The sequence below is a fragment of the Salvelinus alpinus genome, chromosome 13 (genome assembly GCF_045679555.1).
Source record: "Salvelinus alpinus chromosome 13, SLU_Salpinus.1, whole genome shotgun sequence".
NCBI classification, from domain to species: domain Eukaryota; kingdom Metazoa; phylum Chordata; class Actinopteri; order Salmoniformes; family Salmonidae; genus Salvelinus; species Salvelinus alpinus.
This window is the reverse complement of record NC_092098.1, coordinates 5,083,184-5,108,434: the sequence shown is the minus strand read 5'-3', so window position 1 is coordinate 5,108,434 and position 25,251 is coordinate 5,083,184.

Here is a 25,251-nt window from a genome sequence, read left to right as displayed (position 1 = left end):
AATCAAGTCGTTCCGTTGTAATGTAATCGTTTCTCCAGTGCTGCTATGCTGCTGTGCTGCTATTCGGTGGCTAGCTGGCTAGCTAGCAGTGTTGACTACGTTGTTACGTTCGGACGAAAATAGCTGGCTAGCGAACCTCAATAACCTCAATAACTACACAATTATCTTTGATACAAAGACGGCTATGTAGCTAGCTAAGATCAAACAAATCAAACCGTTGTACTGTAATGAAAATGAATGAAAATGAATGAAAATGAATGAAAATGGTAAAACTACCTGTGGAGCGAGGCGGAATTGCGACTGCACGCTCCAAACCGGAAGTATCAAAAAATTGAATCATATAGTAACCAAAAAAGTGTTAAAATATATTTGATGACAGCTTTGAACACTAATGGCATTCTCTCAACCAGCTTCATGAGGTAGTCACCTGGAATGCATTTCAATTAACAGATGTGCCTTGTTAAAAGTTGATTTGTGGAATGTATTTCCTTCTTAATGAGTGTGAGCCAATCAGTTGTGTTGTGACAAGGTAGGGGTGGTATACAGAAGATAGCCCTATTTGGTAAAATACCAAAACAGCTCAAATAAGCAAAGAAAAACAACAGTCCATCAACTTTGAAAGTTTCTTCAAGTGCAGTCACAAAAACCATCAAGCGTTATTATGACTCTCATGAGGACCGCCACAGGAAAGAAAGCCCCAGAGTTACCTTTGCTGCAGAGGATAAGTTCATTAGAGTTACCAGCCTCACAAACGCTTCACAGAGTTCAAGTAACAGACACATCTCAAGATCAACTCTTCAGAGGAGACTCCGTGAATCAGGCCTTCATGGTCAAATTGCTGCAAAGAAACCACTACTAAAGGACACCAATGAGAAGAAGAGACTTGCTTGGGCCAAGAAACACAAGCAATGGACATTAGACCGATGGAAATCTGTCCCTTGGTCTGATGAGTCCAAATTTGAGATTTTTGGTTCCAACTGCCGTGTCTTTGTGAGAAGCAGAGTAGGTGAACGGATGATCTCTGCATGTGTGGTTCCCACCGTGAAGCATGGTTCTGCATGGTTCTGATTTATTCAGAATTCAAGGCACACAACTAGCATGGCTACTACAGAATTCTGTAGCGATACACCTTCCCATCTGGTTTGCGCTTAGTGGGACAATCATTTGTTTTTCAACAGGACAATGACCCAACACACCTCCAGACTGTGTAAGGCCTATTTGACCAAGAAGGAGAGTGATGGAGTGGTGCATCAGATGACCTGGCCTCTACAATTACCCGACCTCAACCCTATTGAAATGGTTTGTGTGACCTAATTTACTCACAGTTCAGAGTAAGACATAACAGGTAGTTAGTTACCCAACGTCTCTCCCCTGTTCTCAGCGATGAGTTACTTATGAGTTGATCTCAGCATGTTTTTACGACATGGGATGACATTTTGTAGTTTTTCAAGTAGAAAAGTGGATTCCACATTTCCAAAATCAAGACTGATGCAACACTAATATCAAACCAATTATAGGCCTATCAACATAGCGTCATGTTTGTTTTGTAGGCTGTTACATATGTCTGGTTTTTATTGTTATATTAAAATGTAATCATCATAAAATATAATCATAATTGTGTCGGACAATTTTACCATTGGTTATTAGGCCTATTTAGATTATATAATACTCCCAGGCACACCGGTGCATGAAAGGTTGGCACTGTGGTGAGAAATAGGCTAATCATCCAATTAGTTTGAGAGATTAGCTTGAGATAACATGTTGAACAGCTGTCTCACATTACCCTCTTTACATAGAACTACCAATCCGTTTTTGGCTTCTAGCTTTTTAACCACAACATGTAATATCTTGCGGCATTCATGGTAATAAAAAGAAAAACGAACTGGCAGGTGGATGAAAGTATTTTACTCTAAGAGCAAATAGAAAAATACAAAAAGTATTATCAACAGCAAATTTTGTCCTACATTGACCAGCACAAGAAAAAAACATGTGGAGGGCCATTTCCGAATCAATAAACTGCATATTTAAATTTTCCTGTTTGAAGAATGTGGAATAATGGTGGTACACCATCCTATCAAAATGTTGGTTGGAGAAACGGAAAAAACAGGTAACAAGTTCAGTTGCTATGGTATGTACACTGTATAGTAGACTATTTTGTTGTCTAATAGGAATTCTCTACATTCAGGAGGTGGCCCTCCACCTAAACCTCCCCAATGCGTTTAACTACCTGGGGCGCTCAAATGTGACCATCTCGGGCATTGGAGAGGGCCAAGATGCTGAACGTTTGAGCGTCACCGAGCAACACAATAAGTAGGATTTAAGTTCATTGTTGAATTTCAAACACTTTTATTCTCATGATATTTTGATGAACAAATTATATTTTCTATTGGACATAAGTAAGATAAACTGAAAACCAACACTATTTTGTTGCAGCACATCTCTCGCTTCAGCGTCTGGCACAGCATCTGAGGGGACCACCTCACAGTTGCTGCAGGACGCACCACCCACCAGCAGCTCCCCAGAAGGTCTGGTTCCAAAAACCCTGAGGAGGACATTGCTCAGCCTCAACGGGAGAAATCAACATTTTTAATAAAAGTATTTTGTTTGCAGGAGGCATATTACTCTCTTACAATAAAAAAGCTTAAGAAATAACATGGTGTGTTTATTTGTTCACAGTAATCTAACCTGTACTTAAATGTTAGCCCACTATGGCATATCTGTATTATGTTCTCTCTTAGCTTAAATGTTTATCTGTAGCTAGATCAGCATTTCCCAAACTCAGTCCTGGGGACACCAAGGGGTGCATGTTTAGTTTTTTTGCCCTAACACTACACAGCTGATTCAAATGATCAAATCAGCTGTGCAGTGCTAGGGGTAAAAACCAAAACATGCACCCCTTGGTGTTTGGGAAACCCTGAGCTAGATATTTGGTTCTGCGAGACCATTCTGCTGACACTGCGCCAAAACGAAGTGTGGAGATTGCTATGCGAGCCAACCTAAAATTAAGGTTGGCAAAGTGCTGGCGGAAAGTGCTGGCATCATCATCGCCATTGTCTCCATCAGTGTCAATATCACTGTCGTCAATGTCACTGTCATCGTCAGTTTCTGGATTTCCATCGTTGGGAGGTAGAGTGATCAGTCGTAGTTTGTAGATGTCGTGCAATATTGCACAAGACATGATTATGCAACCTGGTCTCAGAGCATTTCATATTATTCTGTTCGTAAATCCGCAACACTCCTTATAGTAGGATATGTTACGTTTCGTATGGTATGCATTCATTTGTGGATGTCCATCATCCATTTCGTTTGAGATGTTACGAATTGCAATTTTGTACAACATATACGAATTGCAATACCTACAATATGTTACGAATTTGCCAAACATATGTTATGTTACGAATTCCAATTTGTTGTGTCTAACGTTAGCTAGGTGGCTAACATTAGCTAGCTGGCTAATATTAGCTAGGCTAGGGGTTAGGGTTAAGCTTAGGTTTAAGGTTAGAAGTTAGGTTAAGGTTAGGGGACGGGGATGGGTTAGCTAAAAGGGTTAAGATTAGGGGAAAGGATAGTTGCAAAGTTGCTAAAAAGTATTAGTGGTAGACAAGTTACTAAATAGCTAAAATGCTAATGTTCACATTGTACACTCACCCATCCATCCATCCCGACCAACCACCCTCCTTTCGTTGGAATTGTTTTAAGACGGTCATACCATGGATTATTTAGCTATTTGATTTAGAATTTTTGGACGAAAAATGATGTACAAATGTTTTGATAAAATATTTCATTTGGCCTACTACTATAGCCCAAAGAAACGCATTGAATAACAGATTCATAAATTACAAAACAGACAGTCAAAAAATGTATCATAAGGAATACGGTTTTGAAGTTTATTTCCTATATTGGTTGTCACATCGGCGGTACTGACTTCAGACGAGTCCCGTTGGGCTTGTGGGGATTGTAGAGCAAAATGGAGAAAGCCATCGTGTTTGTGAGATTCTCATCCTTATATAGAGGGGTCATATTAGTTACTAAAACTGTTAACCAACCCGATTTTCGGGATGTCTCATGGTCTGACAAACACCGCTGTAGCTCGGCCACCTTTCGCCGCAGATGCGGGAGGCCGACAGAGGCGGATGCATTGGATTGACATATCTCTAGCTTAACTCCTGGATTATGATGGGGATTTTTTCATTATGTTACTTAAATTGACGAACAGGTGCATCAAAAAAAGATTTCCTTTTGTAACCTTCTGTCTTACGGTGCATTTGAAAAGTATTCAGACCCCTTGACTTTTTCCACATTTTGTTATGTTAGAGCCTTCTTCTAAAGTGTATTCGGTTGTTTTTTTCCCCATCAATCTACACACAATACTCCATAATGACATACCAAAACAGTATTTTAGAAATCAAAAATAAACACAGAAAAAAAACCGGAATTATCACATTTGCATAAGTATTCAGACACTTTACTCAGTACTTTACTCAGTACTTTCAGACACGTTACAAAATACTTTTGGCAGCGATTACAGCCTTGAGTCTTCTTGGGTATGACGCTACAAGCTTGGCACAACTGTTTTGGGGGAGTTTATCCCATTCGTCGCTGCAGATCCTCTCAAGCTCTGTCAGGTTGGATGGGGAGTGTCGTTGCACACGTACTGAGCAGTCTGGAGCAGGTTCTCTCTGTACTTTGTTCCGTTTATTTTTCCCTCGATCCTGACAAGTCACCCAGTCCCTCCCGCTAAAAAACCTCACCACAGCATGATGCTGTCACAACCTTGCTTTACCGTAGGGGTGGTGTCAGATTTCCTCCAGACGTTATGCTTGTCATTCAGGTCAAAGAGTTCAATTTTGATTTCATCAGACCAGAGTATCTTGTTTCTCATTGTCTGAGAGTCTTTAGGTGCCTGTCTGTAGGTGCCAGAGATGGTTCCCCTTCTGGAAGGTTCTCCCATCTCCACAGAGGAACTCTGGAGCTCTGTCAGAGTGACCATCGGATTCTTGGTTACCTCCCTGACCAATGCCCTTCTCCCTCGATTGCTCAGTTTGGCCGGGTGGCCAGCTCTAGGAAGACTCTTGGTGGTTTCAATGCTACAGATATTTTTCAGTACCCTTCCCCTGATCTGTGCCTTGACACAATCCTGTCTCGGAGCTCTACGGACAATTCCTTTGACTTCATGGCTTGGTTTTTGCTCTGGCATGCACTGTCAAATGTGGGGCCTTATATAGACAGGTGTGTGTCTTTCCAAATCCTGTCCAATCAATTGAATTTACCACAGGTGGACTCCAATCAAGTTGGAGAAACATCTCAAGGATGATCAATGGAAAAAGGATGTACCTGAGCTCAATATCGAGTCTCATAGCAAAAGGTTTGAATGCTCATGTAAATATGAAACCGCGCAGCGGTTTAAGGCACTGCATCCCTACAGATCCTGGTTCGATCCCAGGCTGTGTCACACTGGCCCCGACCAGGAGACCCATGAGGCAGCGCACAATTGGCCCAGCGTTGTCCGGTTTAGGGGAGGGTTTAGCCGGCTGGGTGGTCCTTGTCTCATTGCGCTCTAGCAACTCCTGTGGCCGGGTGCAATGCACGCTGACAAGGTTACCAGGTGTATGGTGTTTGGTGCGGCTGGTTTCCGGGTTTAGCAAGCATTGTGTCAAGAATCAGTGCGTCTTGGCGGGGTTGTGTTTTGGAAGATGCACGGCTCTCAACATTCGCCTCTCCCGAGTCTGTACGGGAGATGCAGTGATGGGACAAGACTGTAACTACCAATTGGGTAGAAAAAGGGGTAAAAAATCATAATAAGAAGAATAAATAATAAGAAAACATTTATTTGCTTTGTCATTATAGGGTATTGTGTGTCGATTGATGAGGGGAACAAAACAAGTAATTCTGTAACGTAACAAAATGTGGAAAAAGTTAGGGGTCTTAATACTTTCCGAATGCACTGTATGTAACCATACCAAACGTAACATATCATACTAATTTGAGTGTCCCGGATTTAAATGTACTATGTGTAGTCTATGAGGCCAGGCTGTATTATGAGGCATCCTCAAGCTGTGACACACCTCTCCATGGAGAACGTGAAAAATCCTCTTCCAATGGCCTTTCTACTCCACTCCTTGTGATCTTGTGAGCCCTTCAGATAAAAAAAATATATATTTACATGTGATTTTAAATAGGTTCATATTTTAATTATGCTGAGATAAAGTCCACTATATACAGTTGAAGCACTATGGGGCCACTCAGCCATCATATCGCTCAGGAAGGAGACGCGTTCTGTCTCCTAGAGATGAACGTACTTTGGTGCGAAAAGTGCAAATCAATCCCAGAAAAACAACAAAGGACCTTGTGAAGATGCTGCAGGAAACGGGTACAAAAGTATTTATATCCACAGTAAAACGAGTCCTCTATCGACATAACCTGAAAGGCCACTCAGCAAGGAAAAATCCACTGCTCCAAAACCGCCATAAAAAAGCCAGACTATGGTTTGCAACTGCACATGGGGACAAAGATCGCACTTCTCTGTGCTGATGAAACAAAAATAGAACTGTTTGGCCATAATGACCATCGTTATGTTTGGAGGAAAAAGGGGAGGCTTGCAACCCGAAGAACACCATCCCAACCGTGAAGCACGGGGGTGGCTGCATCATGTTGTGGGGGTGCTTTGTTGCAGGAGGGACTGGTGCACTTCACAAAATAGATGGCATCATGAGGCTGGAAAATTATGTGGATATGTTGAAGCAACATCTCAAGACATCAGTCAGGAAGTTAAAGCTTGCATTTGGGTCTTCCAAATGGGCAATGACCCCAAGCATACTTCCAAAGTTGTGGCAAAATGGCTTAAGAACAACACTGTCAAGGTATTGGACTGGCCATCACAAAGCCCTGACCTCAATCCTATAGAAAAGATGTGGGCAGAACTGAAAAGCGTGTGTGAGCAAGGAGGCCTAAAAACCTGACTCAGTTACACCAGCTCTGTCAGGAGGAATGGGCCAAAATTCACACAACTTATTGTGGGAAGCTTGTGGAAGGCTAACCGAACGTTTAACCCAAGTTAAACAATTTAAAGGCAATGCTACCAAATACTAATTGAGTGTATGTAAACTTCTGATCCACTGGGAATGTGAGGAAAAAAATAAAAGCTCAAATAAATCATTCTCTCTACTATTATTCTGACATTTCACATTCTTAAAATAAAGTGGTGATCCTAACTGACCTAAGACAGGGAATTTCTACCAGGATTAAAAACCAGGAATTGTGACAAACGGAGTTTAAATGTATTTGGCTTAGTTGTATGTAAATTTCCGACTTCAACTCACCTCAACTGCCCAGGAAAACAACGTTTGTCCTATTGCCTCACCTGCTATAATTGAGGTGAATGCTCAGAAGAGGTCGAAGGAAAGGGGTCAGCAGCCACCTCCTTTGGGGGTACCCCTTGTCACCAAGCAAGTGACATCAAGAGGGAACAACATTGTGCTCATACAACTCTCACGGATCACTTTGGAGTCATGTGTAGACCCAGGCCAGTTGGCTACAACATCAAGAGTCATATAGTCTGCATTGGGTATTAATACTGTGGTACCGCTTTCGATCGATGAATGTGTCCTCATCCATGTGTGGAACAATGATGTTGATGTCGGTACAATCAATGACGCCAACAACTCCCGGTAAACCAGTGATTTGCATGCAATCATCTTGTTTTTGAATAATCTGGCGTTGAGTGGTGGGAAAATCAATTAACCTTCAGATGATTTGAGGTGCCGTAATTGCCATTAGGGTTTGACGGATTGATCTGCTGATAGTAGTCTGTGATAAACCAAATCACTGCTGTTACCCTGTTGCATTTTTCCTGTTACAAAAAGTATACCATTCCTATCTAAACGGTATCTTTTGATTAAATTGTCTTTATCAAATGTTTGTAAAACATCCCCCCTCTCCCTAAATATGCGTGTTTGCCATCGTCTCAATGCAGCCATTTATGGCAACTCCTAATTGGTGAGCTCTCTTAAATATACCCTGAGATATGAGTACTTTTATGTCATAGGAAAGTTGATAGCATGCTCTTACTCCTATACGTAAAAGCAGGACCAAATTTGCGCACTCTGAGAATTTTTTGAGCAGTTAGAACCGATTTCCTACTCTGAGATGCTTGATAACTGCAGGCCAAGCTCTCCCCTTTACATCATAATGATATGGACAGGAGGGAACTGATCCTACATTAGTATTCCTACTCTGAGAGACGCTTTATGAATATGGGCCCTGGGCTGGGTGATGCAGACTGAGACTGCTGGTGTGTGTGTGTGTGTGTGTGTGTGTGTGTGTGTGTGTGTGTGTGTGTGTGTGTGTGTGTGTGTGTGTGTGTGTGTGTGTGTGTGTGTGTGTGTGTGTGTGTGTGTGTGTGTGTGTGTGTGTGTGTGTGTGCGTGCGTGCGTGCGTGCGTGCGTGCGTGCGTGCGTGCGCGTGCAGTGGCGGTCAGTGCCGTTTCAGATGAGGGAGGACAATTTTTTTTTTCATGAGCATGGCCTTATTTCTATTACAGTATATTGGATGATTGTCATTCATATTCCATTCACCCAGTTAAATTTAACAGCGATAGGTTTAGGCTACTACATGATACTCAAATTTTCCCTATATCCATCATGAGGTTGCTTCAACCTAGCCTATGAATATAGGGAAGGACACTCAACAAGCACAGCACTTGACACAAATGACTGATGATTGGCTGAGAGAAATTGATGATACAATGATTGTAGGGGCTGTTTTGTTAGACTTCAGTGGAGCTTTTGACATTATTGACCATAGTCTGCTGCTGGAAAAATGTACGTGTTATAGCTTTACACCCCCTGATACAATGTGGATAAAGAGTTATTTGTCTAACAGAACACAGAGGGTATTCTTGAATGGAAGCCTATCAAATATAATCCAGGTAGAATCAGGAATTCCCCAGGGTAGCTGTTTAGGCCCCTTGATTTAATTTCTTTTTCCTACAACATGCCACTGACTTTGAGTAAAGCCAGAGTTTCTATGTATGCGGATGGCTCAACACTATACACATCAGCTACTACAGCGACTGAAATTACTGCAACACTCAACAAAGAGCTGCAGTTAGTTTCAGAGTGGGTGGCAAGGAATAAGTTAGCCCTAAATATTCGTAAAACTAAAAGCATTGTATTTGGAACAAAACACTCACTAAACCCTAAACCTCAACTAAATCCTTTAATAAATCATGTGTAAATTGAGCAAGTTGAGATGACTAAACTGCTTGGGGTAACACTAGATGGTAAACTGTCATGGTCAAAACATATTGATGCAGTAGTAGCTAAGATGGGGAGAAGTCTATCTATAATAAAGCGATGCCTGCCTTCTTAACAACACTATCAGCAAAGCAGGTCCTACAGGCCCTCGTTTTGTCGCACCTTGACTACTGTTCAGTCGCGTGGTCAGGTGCCACAAAAAAAGGACTTAGGAAAATTGAAATTGGATCAGAACAGGGCAGCATGGCTGGCCCTTGGACGTACACAGAGAGCTAATAATAACAATATGCATGTCAATCTCTCCTGGCTGAAAGTGGAGGAGAGATTGACTTCATCAATACTTTCATTTATGAGAGGTATTGACACGTTGAATGCACCGAGCTGTCTGTCTACACTACTGGCACACAGCTCGGACACCCATGCATACCCCACAAGACATGTCACAAGAGGTCTCTTCACAGTCCCAAGTACAGAACAGACTATGGGAGGCACACAGTACTACATTGAGCCATGACTACATGGAAATCTATTCCACATCAAGTAACTGACGCAAGCAGTCAAATTAAATGTAAAAAAGATTAAAAAACACCTTATGGAACCCTCCTCCTTTCACCTCTTCCCTTCGCTTGTGGACCTCAATGCACAACACATCAACTGTATGTGACCAGGCGAAAAAACCTTTCCAAGCCAAACCGCTACACACAGCCTACGTCATTGTCACCATATTAGCTAAAGTAACGTCATAGCCAGCATAGCTAATAGAACTAACGCGTTAGTAAACCCGCTACAATCATGCAGTAACGTTACAGTGTACAGTCAGTAAGCAGTTACACCGGCGGACCCCGGTGGCAATAAATTTGTAAAACCGAAAGCTTACCTTTACTTGGAAGAGTTCCAGTGTTGTGTTAATTAGTCATAGCTAGCTAGCTAATATAGCATCCCTCTGTTTGAGCAGGGTGTTTCAGTAGGCTAAACTAGCTAGCTGCATTTGCTAGCTAAGGAAGTGAAACTGAAAGTGAAAATAGTAATGAAATCTCTTTCTCTCTCTCTATTTCTCTCTAGCTTCTCCTTCATTTAGGAAGAAATTAATTTGTTCAAAACTGTTCAACAATTTCTTTCTCTCTCTTTGAGTCAACTACTCATCACATTTTATGCACTGCAGTTCTAGGTAGCTGTAGTTTATGCTTTCAGTACTAGATTAATTATTTGATCCTTTGAATGGGTGGACAACATGTCAGTTAATGCTGCAAGAGCTCTGATAGGTTGGAGGATGTCCTCTGGAAGTTGACATAATTATTGTGTAAGTCTATGGAAGGGGTGAGAACCATGATCCTCCTAGGTTTTGAATTGAAGTCAATGTACTCAGAGGAGGACGGAAGCTAGCTGTCCTCCGGCTACACCATGGTGCTACCCTACAGAGTGCTGTTGAGGCTACTGTAGACCTTTGCAAAATAGTTTTAAATTTAATAATTTTTTTGGTGATGTGATTATATTTAGTATAGTTTTACCTAAAAAGGCTAACTGGAGTACTGTCAGTCACTGCATGTACTGTCTGTCAATGCTCAGACTCTACCCTAGTACGCTGCGGCTCACTGAAAGGCACAGTCATGAAGACAGGAAAGATGTCTGTGTTTAGGAGAGGCTGAGCAGCTTCTCTCTGTCTTTCTCTCCCTCGCTTTGTCTGTTTTTCGCTCTTCATCTTCCTCTCTCTCTTTCCCTCCATTTCTCTGATGCTCTTCGTCTCTCTTTTTGCTCCCTCCTTCTTCTGTCTGTCCCCTCTCTCTCTCTGCCTCTCTTGTTCTCATTCACTCTATCCCTCTCTCTCTGTGTCTTCAGATGCCCTGATGTCTCATGTCAACTCGTTCCTCTCTCTCTCTGCGTGTTTGTGTGTATGTGAGTCTGTCTCTCTGTTCCTCTCTCTGCTCTCATTATGTTCCTGCCATTCTCTCTCTTTCCTCCTGATGGAGGGAGGGTGGAGATATCCGCATTGGTTGCTATGGCACCAGACATCTCTCTCTCCCTCCTCAGACACAGGGGTAAGTGTGATTCTGTGTGATAGTGAGTATGTCTGTCAGTTCGTGTGCGTGCGTGCGTGAGTGCGTTGCTTGCGTGTGTGTGTGTGTGTGTGTCTGTTAACATGATGTGTGGGACAGTAATTGGCATCTTTGTCAGCTTCGGGGACGGAAGGTTTCCATTTAGAAAGATCACCATTAACTCTCATTAAAACTGATTAATTTATTGGTGAGTGGCTGCAAGACTGTGCCACCACATTGTTAGCTGGTGATTTACTTAATGAGAGAAATGGCTATAATTCACTAATGGCAGATTTGAATGAAATGAGGTAGCAGCTGGCATATGATCAGACGATTATCATAAATAGATTTGATTTGATCTGTGAGTCTGTCTAGGTCTGTTTGTGTCCTTTATGTGGGGATTGGTGTCTGTGTGTGTGTGCCAGACAGAAAGTGTTTTTTCTAACTCATAACATTACTATTGAGTCAGAAAATTAATGCATTATGCAAAAAAGTACAAAAAAGGTCCTCTGTAGCTCAGTTGGTAGAGCATGATGCTTGCAATGCCAGGATAGTGGGTCCAATTTCCGGGACCACCCATACGTAAAATGTATGCACTCGTGACTGTAAGTTTGTTATAAAAGTGTCTTCTAAATGGCATATATTATTATTAATATATATAGTCATTAAGCTAAATCTACAGCCTCTCTCGTTTTCCACATCTATCTAACTCCCTTCCCGTCTCCCTCTCCCCCTCCCAGTCCCATTTTCTTTCTCCCCATCTCCTTCCCGCCCTCCCCTTCTCCCTCCCCGTCTCTCTCCCTCCTTATCTCTCTCTCTCTTGCTCTCCCCATCCCTCTCTCTCTCTCTCTCTCTCTCTCTCTCTCTCTCCATCCCTCTTTCTCTCTCCCCCTCCTTTTGCCCCCCGTCTCCCTAGCAGTTTCCCGTCTCTCTGTCAGTCTCTCTCTCTCCCACCCCGTCTTCCTGACAGTCTCTCTGTCTCCGTCCTCGTCTCTCTCCCTTCCCGTCCCTCTCTCTCTTTCCCGTCCCTCTTTCTCCCTCCACGTCCCGCTTTCTTCCCGTCCCGCTACCTCTCCCCGTCTCTCGCTCTCCATCCCTCTACCTCTCCCTATCTCTCCCCCCTCTCATCCCCATCTCTCTTCCTCCCCGTCTCCCTAGCAGTCTCTCTCTCCCTCCCCGTCTCTTTCTCTCCCTCCCCGTACATCTCTCTCCCACCCGTCTTCCTCCTTCCCCATCTCCCTGCCACCTACTCTCCCTCCCCGTCTCTCTCTCCCTCTCTCTCCCTCCCCGTCTCTCTCTCCCTCTCTCTCCCCTTCCCTGTATATAGACCAAATTCCAGTAGAGGGCAGTGTCTTTCCACTATGTCCGATTCCCCACTCGGACACATAACTATCTTTTAATAAACAATATTACAAGACAATAATATTACAAGATATTTTAATAGATCAAATAAAATTCATTCATTCAGCAAACACGACATATCAGAACTTTATAGTGAACTCTCCACCTGCACTCTAGCATCTCTCCTCTCCCTACAGTATCTCTATAAAGATTTATCTCCTCCTTTCTTCCTCAAGCTCAGAATTCATTCTTATTTTTGTTGCATTGTAAGTGAATATGACATTCCACACAATGCTAATTGTAAAGGTATAAGGATGAGGTGAACAGTCACCTCAGGTCAAGTCATATGGAGAAAGCATTGTCTAGTGATAATAACTTATTTGTGTATGAAAGAGAAGATAAAAAAGCAGCATAGGTTAAACTAAGAAGATAAAATAGTTGCAAAGACAGGTCATAGTCCAGCAGAAAGGTTAATTAATTGTACATTTTATGATACAATTCTCAAACTTACACTAGTACTAATAATGGAACACTAATCACTTTACACAGCTGTACATTTCGATGAAACATGGTGAAGCCCCAAAACTGCCCTCGCTGGAAGCCTGTGTTTCAGACATAAGGAAGTGGATGGCTGCAAACGTTCTACTTTTAAACTCGTACAAAACAGATATGCTTGTTCTAGGTCCCAAGAAACAAAGAGATCTTCTGTTGAATCTGACAATTAATCTTGATGGTTGTACAGTCGTCTCAAATAAAACTGTGAGGGACCTCTGCGTTCCTCTGGACCCTGATCTCTCTTTTGACGAACATATCAAGACTGTTTCAAGGACAGCTTTTTTTCCATCTACGTAACATTGCAAAAATCTGAAATTTTCTGTCCAAAAATTATGCAGAAAAATTAATCCATGCTTTTGTCACTTCTATGTTAGACTACTGCAATGCTCTACTTTCCGGCACCCCGGATAAAGCACTAAATAAACTTCAGCTAGTGCTAAATACGGCTGCTAGAATCCAGACTAGAACCAAAAAATGTGATCATATTACTCCAGTGCTAGCCTTCCTACACTGGCTTCCTGTTAAGGCAAGGGCTGATTTAAGGAACATTTTAAAGATTGGAGGCATTCTGGGAAGCCTTTTAGACAACCAGGGTGACGATTTTTTTACAAAATGGCTGCCATTGGGATTTCCTGTTAGAAGAAAATAGGGTAAAATGATCACAAACAATATCAAAAAGACTTGGATCATAATGTTATCTACCCACTAATTAAACTCCACAGATAATTTAGAAAATTCTGATCGTAAAGTACACTTAAGACCTTCATGTGGGTCATTTTGACCATTGTCCAGCAGCTACGCGAAGAAATTGTGGACTTTGTGATAGAGGCTCCAAATTTCACACTCAGCTATGCGGCATTTATAAATAACTATTTGGGGCTATTGTCCCATCGCAGATTTTGTCTATTACACCCCTGGTGGCCATTTCAAATATGGCCACCAACAAGCTACATGGGGCCATATTGGACACATGGCCATATCATTACAAAATGCTTTTATGATGAGACCTTTCAGCCTTTACACAAAGTAAGTAAACATCTAAATAACGATGTCTAGCTGTAGTACCATTGCAGATTTAACATATTATACTCTAAAGCGGTGGTATTCAAACTTGTTTAGAAACCATCATTTCTGGGGACAAGATTTGTTTTCAGAAGAACTTCGAGACCCCACCCCAAATCTAATCACACATGCTGAAAAACAATTAAATGCCCATTTTTACTTCAACAAATGAAACATGTTTCAGGAAACTAGGTGTAGGTCGCATGTCACAACTTCACAGGAGAGGCATTTGAACATAAACATTTATTCTTTGTCAAAATGCTTATTTTTTTAAATAAATTCTGTCTGGAACATGTGAACTTTCATGTGGCTTAATAACAAACTTGTATTCCATCCATAAATATGAATAAAATTGTTAAATTACGAGCCTAGCTGGTTTAGACATGGAAAAAGTCAGAGACCTTCCCAATAGCCATGATTGGCTGAGATAATGGATGGGCTGGACAAGCCGGGAGATGAGTTTCGATTGGTCTGTCATGTAGCTGGCTTCTGTCTGTAATGTGAGCTGTTCAGTATGTGTTGATAGTCCTTTCTACCACAGCGTTTTTGAAAGATATGTTAGCCATCGAGAACTACAAAAGTTTTGCTACTTTTCTCAAAAACATTGATGGCCTGAATTTACCAGACGCTATCAACAGATCAGTTGGAACAAGTGATGGGCTCCTTTCTGCACATGCCAGAGGGACATACATTAGGTTACTTACATTGTGTCTACCAACGCCACCGGATGTAATGTACATTTGCTTAAGTATTATGACAACTCTGCATCACAATGGTAGGGATTATCTGAGCTGGGCTTGGGTCATTGATAAATCATTAATGCCTTATAATGCTGTGAAAGGATCCAGGAACCCAAATGATTTGGGTGGATCCCATCCTCCTTATAAAACGTGTTTTGTAACCAAAATGTATGGGAATTGTCAACAAAAGTTACACTCATTGAGCTGCAATAATCACGCAGCCAGTTGTGAAGAGAAAGAATCCTGCTAAAGTGTTCAATGCCATGATTCAGAGATGGCACAGGGCCAGATATGATGGGTTTTTTGTTGTGTCTAGCAGAGAGTCAATCTTTAAAATCCAGTTTCAACTGTTCAGAGCTGCCCTTCATAATGTCATTAAAACCCACATGGACTACGATAGAATCTATTTCCATATCCTGACATCGTACATTCGGGAGCAGTTTAGTAATGTAATTTACTCGAGCTCCGGGATAGGACATCGTTTTTGCACCAGGGATGGTCACATTTCTTACCATGGAGCTGCCCAAAATCACGGCTGAGAAGGATTTGGAAATCCGCCCACTCTCACACTTCACAGGTATTGGAGAACACTTTATGGACCACGAGAAGCAGGATTTGAGCCCGTTGCTCCTAAAGCCTGGTGCAGGTCTCTGACAGATGGAGAAGCCCCGCTGGATCCAGAGCAGGGACGGAAGGTTGCCGATGTCGACATCAAAATGGCAGTAATAGGCACTGCGGCCACAGACACAGGCACCCCCAGTGATGAAGGTGCAGGAAGATTAGGCTCCAGGAGGCAAAACTATTTGTTGTTTGTATCTGCTCCGGGCCTCTCGTTGGGAGTGTAGACTGCTTTGCGGGAGGCCGCTGTGTTTCGGCTTCCATGGGACGTGACATGCGACCATCGTTGATTGCCTTGCTCCTCTTGCTCTGCTCCTTCTACTCCTTTATCAGATGGGGGAGCTCCGGGCAACACCGGCCAGTCGGATAACAACAAACGATAAGGCGGAGATGCATCCAACTAGCGCGAACGCCATCCAGCCACCGGCGTAGAAAATGTAAACATGAGTGATCCGGTTTTCATCCAAATGAAAAGATACCAATAAATACATTTACTAAATAACATAAAATTTTTCAGAGTATCTTTCTCAAAAACATGTGTATATTGTCCCATACAATAATCTATACTCTTAATTTCGATGTTCCTAAAATTATTATTATTTTAAAAAACATTGCCAACTGCAGTTCCCCTGGTCGCGACCCTGATTTTGAATACCACTGCTCTAAAGGACTAGTTTTCCAAAATGACTGCCAACCAGCTCCATAGGGCCATATTGGACAGGATTCACAGAGCCATATCTCCATATGTAACCTTTATTTAACTAGGAAAGTCAGTTAAGAACAAATTCTTATTTACAATGATGGCCTACACCGGCCAAATCCGGACAACGCTGGGCCAATTGTCCGCCACCCTATGGGACTCCCAATCACAGCTGGTTGTGATACAGCCTGGATAAATGTGACCCATTTCAGGAAACTAGAAAACGTATGTCGCGGGTCACTACTTCACAGGAGAGCCGTTTGAACGTAAACTTTTTGGGGCAGAAATGCCTTCATGTAATACTTTCATGTGTCTTAATAACAAACTTGTATGCCACCTGTAAATACGAATACAATTCTTAAATTAAGAGCCTAGTTGGTTTAGTCACAGAAAAATACGGCCATCTTCCAGCTTGCCATGATTGGCTGAGATAATGAGTGGGCTGGACATGCCGAGAGATGAGTTTGGATTGGTCTGTCATATAACAAGCTTCTGTCTATTTGAGCTGGTCAGTATGTGTAGGCAATCCTGTCTAATGCAGCTTTTTCTATGTATCGCGTAGTAAAACGGCATGTGTTGCTCACCACTTTCTGGAGGACCGAGTTTTGAAATCAGTGGAATTTGAGTACGATAGCTAAGGAGATGGAGAAAACACCTGTCTCTGGATTACATTTACAAACTAATCTTCAAATTAAACCATGGCATCCGTGACAGGGAGACACGTTCATCCACGAATGATGTATATGGGTAATATAATCTAGCATTACGTGTATGATATTAATTGTATCTCAGAGCCATTTGTATTGCTAGTTATAGCCTAATGTTAGCAAGCTATCATTGAACCTGGATGGTTAGCTGCCTGTAGATTAATGCAGGGTAGTAACGTCATGAGTTGGTATTATGGTTCATTGTTTAGCTAGCTAGCTACATGTCTTAACAAAAAGACTCCACTATGCAAGTACTGATTTCAATAGAATGTCACTGCAACAACTGTTAATATACGTAGCTGGTAAATTCGCTCTGGCTATATACTCTGATTTCAGAACACGGGTAAGATAGTCTAGCTGACTACTTTGGAAGATATTACACATTTCTAATTTTGACATCAAGCCTTTTCATTTCAAGTTAAAGTGTACTGTTAGTTAGATAGCTAACGTTAGCTGGCTGGTTCGCTGGCTATCGTTATGTGTATGATCTTATTATTCATATCTCAGAGCCAATTGCTTCCACTGGAGCCGCTTCCAGTTGGCAAGTGTGAAAAACCCAGAAGGGTGGCTGTTTCTGAGATAATGGATCTGGCGTGCCTGGCACTGACGACCATACCATGCTCAAAGTCGCTTAGGTCACTCATTTAGCCTATTTTAATGTCTAAACGAACAATAACCGAATGCCTCAATGCCTGTCTGCGTGCTTCATATAGCAAGCCATGGCCACGTGACTCACTGTCTGTTAGAAGGGATACATTTTCGTGAACAGCTGGTGTACCTAATAAACTGGCCGATGAGTGTATGTTCATGTCATCTTCGCCAATAAACTGCATCCCAGTAAAAACAACTTTGACTGCCACCACCAATTTCTAGCCAGCTTCACTTCTTCTAAACCTGAAAATGAAAACTTCTAGCTTCACTTCTTCTAAACCTGAAAATGAAAACGTCTAAATACTATGCAGCGAAAACAGCCAAATATATCAAAAATCTGACTTTTAGTAACCATGTTGTGGGTCTGTTACAAGACGAAAACTCATGACAGATTTCCAGAAAATCATCTTTGTTACAGTAGATCAGATTTGTTGAATGTGAGCCGATGGCTGTGATCTGCGTTCCATTGACCTCTTTACCGCATCTATGAACAGAAGCCATTCCAATAGAACTCTACCGTTTTGGGAATGGGATGTATCGGACACGATGCGAAGGCTATTAATACTTATTATGCAATCACTATTTTGGTACACGTTATATATCATTCTAATTCACAGATGTAACCCAATATTTTGAAATCATTAGGAGCACGCTGAAATGTGATCCTCTCAATCGAGGGATCAAGATATCAACAAAACACAGTGATTTGGAGAGCATTCTGGGCACATTTGTTGTCATATCTTCAAAGACCAAAAAAAACACATGATGAACTCGAATGTATTTTCCAAACTACCTTGGACATTTTAAGCTATCATTAGGCTTAAATCATTCAAATGCTCCTTTAAGGTATATAGTATTATGTACCAAATGTGATAATGTTATCATAAAAGGCACGGTGTTGGGCATATTTGGAAGTAAGGCTACTTCTAAATGGATTTTTAAGTAGATAGGGTACTTCTATATATCTTGGTACTTGTAACGTCTGCTTCCAACTCACACTCTCAAACATGTAGTTCCCCTGAACGCAGCTCACTTCCAGCCCACTTTCCAGCTCACGCTCGCAAACACATAGTTCCCCTGAATGCAGCTCACTCTCCAGATCCCAATCACCTGAATTCTGATCACCTGTTCATGTAGTTCAGTTCTTTGCACCCCATCATTGTGAGGTATTGTTTGTTTTGTGACACACTTCCATCCGTAGCGCTGTTTTTCCCGTAATTTACTCCTCCCGTGTATGATAGTTTTTGCCTGCCTCAGTAACGACACCTTTTGCCTATTCCCTGTCTGACCTTTAGCCTGCCTGTACTTTAGTCTATCGGATTTCCTGTTATCAACCTATTGCCTGATCTCCAGGACGACGTTACTAGCCTTTTCCCTGCCTGTACTGTTGTCTTTTTGGACCCCCTTTTGTAGGACCTTCTGCCTGCCACTGGACATAGCTACCTGCCTCCTCCTGTGGTCCTTTACAATAAACACCCGCTGCGCCCTGCGCTTGAAACCAGCCCTCTGTCCCCCATCGTGTTCATTACAGTACTGTATTTAGGGTACTTCTATAAGTGTTTTAAAGTAGTTAGGGTACGTGTGTGTGTGTGTTTTAGAGTACACTACATGACCATAAGTATGTGGACACCTGCTCGTCGAACGTCTCATTCCACAATCATGGGAATTAATATGGAGTCCCCCCCCCCCCCCCACCCCTTTGCTGCTAAAAGCATCCACTCTTCTGGAAAGGTTTTCCAGTAGGTTATGGAACATTGCTGTTGGGACTAGCTTCCATTCAGCCACAAGAGCATTGGTGAGGTCAGGCACTGATGTTGGGCATTTAGGCCTAGCTCGCAGTCAGCGTTCCAATTTATCCCAAAGGTGTTCGATGGGGTAGAGGTAAGGGCTCTAGGCAGGCCACTAAAGTTCTTCCACACCGATCTCGACAAAACATTTATGTATGGACCTTGATTTGTGCATGGGGGCATTGTCATACTGAAACAGGCAAGGGACTTCCCCAACACTGTTGCCACAAAGTTGGAAGCACAGAATCGTCTAGAATGTCATTGTATGCTGTAGCGTTACGATTTCCCTTCACTGGAACTAAGGGTCATAGCCCGAACCATGAAAACAGCCCCAGACCATTAATCCTCTTCCACCAAACTTTACAGCTAGCACTATGCATTGGGTCAGGTAGCTTTCTTCCGGCATCCCCCAACTACCTGCCTCCAGGACACCTACAGCATCCAATGTCCCAGGAAGGCCAAAAAGATCATCAAGGACAACATCCACCCGAGCAACTGCCTGTTCACCCCGCTATCATCCAGAAGGCAAGGTCAGTACAGGTGCATCAAAGCTGGGACCGAGAGACTGAAAAACAGCTTCTATCTCAAGGCCATCAGACTGCTAAATAGCCATCACTAGCACAGAGAGGCTGCAGCCTACATACACAGACTTGAAATCATTGGTCACTATAATAAATGGAACACTAGTCACTTTAATAAGGACACTTTAATAATCTTTACATATCTTGCATTTCTCATCTCATGAGATATATACTGTATCGACTGTATCTCAGTCTGTGCCGCTCTGACATTGCTCGTCCATATATTTATATATTCTTAATTCCATTCCTTTACTTAGATTTGTGTGTATTAGGTATTTGTTGTGAAATTATTAGATATTACTTGTTAGATATTGCTGCACTGTTGGAACTAGAGACACAAGCATTTCGCTACACCCGCAATAACATCTGCTAAACAGGTTTATGTGACAAATAACATTTGATTTGATTTAAAAAGTTACCATCTCCCGAATTAAACTCTAAAAGGTCTTTACCTATTACATCTATAAACAGTCAACTTATAAATCATAACCTCGTATCATATAATCATTCTGAACAGTCGTAACCTCCTTGCATCTGCAAAAACCTGAGCCTTACTTATGATTCAGTACTTCACAAAATGTATTCATTATTTATTTAAAATCAAATCAAACTGTATTTGTCACATGCTCCGAATACAACAAGTGTAGATTTTACCGTGAAATGCTTACTTACAAGCCCATAACCAACAGCGCAATTCAAGAAGAGTTAAGAAAATATTTACCAAGGAGAGAAAAAGTAACACAATAAGAATAACAATAACGAGGCTATATACAGGGGGCACCAGAACCGAGTCAGTGTGCGGGGGTACAGGTTAGTTGAGGTAATTTGTACATGTAGATGGGGGTGAAGTGACTATGCAAAGAAAATAAACAGCGAGCAGCAGCAGTGTACAAAAGGGAGGGGGGGGGGGTATAAATATTGTCCAGTGGCAATTTTATTAATTGTTCAGCAGTCTTATGACTTGGGGGTAGAAGCTGTTGAGGAGCTTGTTGGTCCTAGACTTGGCGCTCCGGTACCGCTTGCCATGCGGTAGCAGAGAAAACAGTCTATAACTTGGGTGACTGGAGTCTCTGACAATTTTATGAGCTTTCCTCTGACATCACCTATTATATAGGTCCTGGATGGCCTATATCCTGGATGAGGGGGAAAATATTTTGTTGTGCTCTCTTCACAACTGTCTTGGTATGTTTGGACCATGATAGTTCATTGGTGATGTGGACACCAAGGAACTTGAAACTCTCGACCCGCTCCACTACAGCCCCGTCAATGTTAATGTGCCTTTTTCTGTAGTCCACGATCAGCTCCTTATTTAATAGCTAATTAAATGAGAACACAAAATAAACATACACACTTTGCACCGGTTACTGACTGGAGATTTAATACACTGAAAACAGGTCCCTAGCGGAATGACAAAAACATGTCTGCTTGTTAAAGAAGAGCTTGAGAGAGAGAGGGATAGAGCCAATTAACGTTGGTTCATTCATAAACTACTCTAACTTACAGTAACCATATACTTTGCACACGAAACCCTGCCCGTTTTGAGTAAGAAATCTTGACTGTATTTACGTGATATGCCTGGGTTCGCCGGGGATCTCTCGGCGAACAGGGCAGCCTTGGAAAGGGGGTTGGTCCTTTTCGTGGCACTCTTGTAAGGCTCTGATTGTCCGAAATGGTCTTCTATTGTTCTATTGTTGTCCTTCTTTGTAGTTGTCTGGTATCCGGTGACTTGTCGTGTAGTCCTGGACAGAACTACAGAGTAGACTGTCCTTCCATTCACGCTTGAATAGGCTTCTTTGAAGATAGGCTAGCAGAGTAACAGAATGATCCTACTTAAATTCTCTTTCGAAGATACTTTACTTAGAACAGCTAATCAGCCCTACCGGTGAGGTTATCATCTCCACCGCGTGATGAAATTCAAAGTTGAAGTCACTTTAAACATGTAGCGGCAGCTTCAGGCTGGTCTGGGATAATGTGTTTTTTTCTTAACCCATAATTTATACAGTTCACTCGAAAGGGGCGGTTCAAGCAGGTTGGCACGCTCCCTGAACTCATTCCGGGCGATAACTACTCACTGTGCAAAGTTAGGAAAAACTATTATCTCTAATAGCTTCTCACATAACATCCTGCACTTAACAAAAACACTTTCATCAATTTTCATATTACATGCACAACGCATGGAAACTTCATACCGCATACACGATAAACCACGCCGACTCCTCCATATTCTAAAAGATCAGATTTCAGATTTTTTTATTACCTCACAAAATAACAAACAATATGACATTAGTGTTCTATAGATCACCTCTGACCATTCCCCATGTTCTATGCTAGAAATATTGTTCCAGTATTTGCTTTTGAACGTGTTAGAGTTTCAGCGGGAAAAAGTCTGTTGAAACAAAGCACATTCCTTTGGTGTATCTTGAGAGCGCAAGCCTGGATCTTCTCCCTTGATTTACACCAGGGCGTTAGTTGTTAACCCCTGAATACTTTCCGAAGGCACTGTATAGTGTAGTTAGGGTACTCCTACAGGCCTTGGAACTGTCGTTGGGGTACTCTTGTAGGTGTTTTAAATTAGTTAGGCTACTATAGCTGTTTTAAGGTAGTTAGGGCACTTCTACAGGTCTTGGTACAGCACAGGGTACTTCTATAGATCTAGCAGATCGGATGGGGAGGGTAAGAAGACACTGTTTGAGCCTCAGGAACTGGTACTGGAGCTGTTCTGACAGCTGGGCTAAGGGAGGTTGGGAACTGTATGTGTGTGTGCGCATGGGTGTGCTCGTTTGTGAGTATTCACTTGTGTGTGTATGCTCACTTGTGTGCATGTGCTTATGTGTGTGTCCATGTGTGTGTCGGTGGTGTCGGATGAAGGAGGTGTGTTTTTTTCCGCCCTAAAGGGCCTCTGCTCTGGCGGGGGGGGGTTAAGGCGGTGCGAGGCTGGGGGCCGCAGCAGGGGGCGGCCCTGTTTCAGCTGAACCCAGTGCACTGTAGCAACACTCAGGGCGTGAGGTCACAGAGTCCAGCATTCCTCTGGAGCCCTGTCTGTTTACACGACTGCTGGTTGCCGTCCCCCAGTATTCATTATTTATATCTGTGTCCGTGAGTTTCTAGTAGACAGACCATATGGTTCAAGATAAAATAGCCTAATTAATTAAATAAATCACCTAATCAACAATGGCATTATTTTCAATTACTTACTGCAACTCGTCCAACTATTAACTTTTTTCACAACGGCCACCAGTTTAAGGCCAAAACATTGAAAACAAAAACATGTTGACATAGTAAAATAAATAAAAGTGTGTAAAAAATATATAGCAGATATTTCATGCTGAAACCGTTATATTAAACACCAAGTTGATGGTTTACTAAGTATTACTAAGTTGATGGTTTATATTTAGGATAATGTTTTACAACTTTGTCATTAAATATTTTATTTTAAAATCATCTTATTTAATTATTTCATATTTTACACACACCTGTGATAATCTGAAGTCGCGAAAAGGGCCACAAGATGTCTTGTAATGTCACTAGATGGCATTGTCTGACATGCAGGGTAGCAGAGGGAAGCGAGGTCTTCACATACAGCAGATGACTGTCTCTGGCACCCTGGCTATTCCCTATGTAGTGCACTACTTTTCACCAGAGCCTATGGTAGCCCAAAGTACTCTGGTCAAATGCAGTGCACTATTTAGGGGATAGGGTGCCAGCCTCTATTTCTCTTTCTCTCTGGGTCTGACTCTAAAATGCACCCCTGCAGCCCATCCTGGCCCCTAGCCCCCAGCCTGGCCTGCCTGACCCTAACTGGCCGGGAGGAAGGGAGGATGTAGCTGTAGCTAGCTGTAGGCCTCTCTCCCAAGGCAGGTTAAAATGTAACCATGTCCGTGTTTTCTCAGGGAAGTGTGTTTATCTAAAGGACCAACTGTGAGGCCCTTTTGTTTAACTAAGTGGAGAGGCTCGCCCTAAAAGTAAAGCTCTCTGAAAACACACACACACACACACACACACACACACACACACACACACACACACACACACACACACACACACACACACACACACACACACACACACACACACACACACACACACACACACACACACACACACACACACACACACACACACCAGGTGGCCCTTCTCTCCTCCCTTTACTGCTGGTTAGGGACAGGACAGTGTGCCCAATGTGGGTGTGTGTGTCTATACATTATTATTCTGAACAGTGCAATAGATACAGATGCACAGAGCACTAACTGCCTATAGAATAGAACAGATTAGCCTTATAGGTTCATATGGCACAACCCACTAAAGCATTAGATGAGTAATGACATAGAAATGAGAATGAATGTAAGTTTGACGTTTAGAGCACCTTCAAAATTTGACATTTGGAGAAATGTAACATTTTGCTATGAGACTGAGAGCTAGATGAGCACACACACACACACGCACACATACACAGAAGACAGACAAGGCTGCTGCCTTGTCTTCAGTTTGGTATCTGCTGTAGCTCTATCCCCTGGGGCTGGAACTGTAGAAGACATTTGACACATTCTCCAGTGTTCCCCTTTGCCCTGCATCTGTTGAAGAATGGTACAGTATGTACTATCCCACGACTCATATAACTCATACGCACACATAAGCACACATATACCTGAAAAAGGAAACATCTTCACACATTCAGAAATAAAAATATTTACAACAAAGACACTGACACTCAGTACAGATGATCCCTCACTTGATGACACCTCAAATCATGGACACCCTAATGATGGGAGGGAGGGAGAGAGAGAGCAAGAGAGAGAGGGGGAGAGACAGACTGAGACAGACAGAGATGGAGTGGCAAGAGAGAGAGAAAGACAGACGGAAAGAGAGAGATATAGTGAGAGGGGGCGAGAGAGAGAGACAGAGAATAAGGAGAAAGAAACAGAGAGAGAGACAGAGAATAAGGAGAAAGAAACAGAGTGAGAGACAGAGACAGATAGAGGGCTATTATTATTCCTCTGGAGATTACAGAGGTGTAAAAAATATAAACAGCCCTCTAGTCTAGACCACTCCCAATGCCAAGTGTGTGTGTGTGTGTGTGTGTGTGTGTGTGTATCTGTGTCCTCTAGTTTAGAAGATCCCAAACTTACAAACAACTCCCAGTGCCCATGACAGTACTTCACTCCCCAGGCACCATCATGCAATAAAACACACATACAACTCACAATAAAACAAAGAACACATTG